The sequence below is a fragment of the Gavialis gangeticus genome, unplaced genomic scaffold (genome assembly GCF_001723915.1).
Source record: "Gavialis gangeticus isolate Ggan-Ray unplaced genomic scaffold, GavGan_comp1, whole genome shotgun sequence".
Classification (NCBI taxonomy): domain Eukaryota; kingdom Metazoa; phylum Chordata; order Crocodylia; family Gavialidae; genus Gavialis; species Gavialis gangeticus.
In genome coordinates, this window is record NW_017729029.1 from 34285036 (window position 1) to 34286393 (window position 1358).

Sequence of the window (1358 nt, forward strand, 5' to 3'; positions counted from 1 at the left end):
CTCGCAAAAGGGGGGAAGCTGAAAGGCAGAGAGCTTGATCCTTTACGTGCCACATTGCAAGTCAGTTGGGCAGAGCCAGCCCTGTGATTCAAGGGTTCCTGGCTCTTGGCCTGTTGCTTAGTCCATAAGCACCAGGCTGGTGTAGTAAGTTGTCCTGCTTCAACAAAATATCCTGGATAGTCACGTAAATGTTTCAGGAGAGACCATGAAAAGTGGGTAGTTACCAGCTGCAGTCGCTAAATCCAGAGATTTTGTGTGCAAAATCGCAAGGAAATTGTGGAGAACCACCCCTCTCTAGAAATACCAGCTCTTCTCTGTGGTGAGGCTACGCATGGGTTTGAGGTCCTTGGTAGGCCCCATTTTCAAAGATACTGAACACCTGCATCTCCTGTTGTTTGCAGCTGAAGTTCTGATGGCTTTGATAAAATACCAACTTCCATGTCCCCAGGATGCTCTTAGTATTAATGGAAGCTGTGCGGTGGTTTGGGTAACCTTTTTGTACACCTAATGGCTTTTTTGAGTACACATGACATGCCTTAAGAAGTGATACTTCATTCTCCTTGGAAGAGATGAATGCTTGTTTTCAAGGTCAGGAATTACATGTGTGTGGCACTTTGCAGTTCACAATGCTCTTAAGTTATTATTTTATAAATTTCCATGACAGGTCTGTGCTGAGTGCACAGGACTTGGACCAACTCTATGCAACTGTTGAAAATTAAAGATAGATTTCTGTTTTTTTTTCTCTTCACTCCCAAGAAATTACAATGCTAATATCGATCCTATTTCACCACTTTGTCACAGCCTAAATATTTTCAATGTGGCAATGGCCTTTGAACAGCATCTTTGTAAGTTTCAACACGAAAATTAGGCCTACTTTGCAGTCTGCAATTGAAGTGGAGGTGAAATGAACAAGACCCTGTGAGTCTTTATTTTTTCCCTAAGTTTATTGAGAATTGAAAGCCAATGTTGTGCTCCATCTAACCTTTGTCTAATAGCCTAGCCATTGAAAGAAAGCAGTGCTGCATTCAAGTTTGATTAATTGCAATAGTTTTTTTTTTTAAAGGGAGTTCAATATTGAACCACTAAATGAGGGGCGGGCAAAATAAGGCCTGCGGGCCACATATGGCCCTTCAGGTAATTTCATCTGGCCCACAGGCATCCACTAACTAATTGTACCCATCTCAGCCCATGTGCCTTGTTCCCACCCTTGTGGGTGGAAGGGCCTGGCCCAGCCAGCACACAGCTGCTGCCACTGCTGCAGCCACCAGGCAATCTGCTTGACTTCGCTGACATCCTGCTTGCTCTGAGCACCAGCTACGGAAGCGGTGGGGGCAGGGGGAGCTACAGCTGGTTGGGAG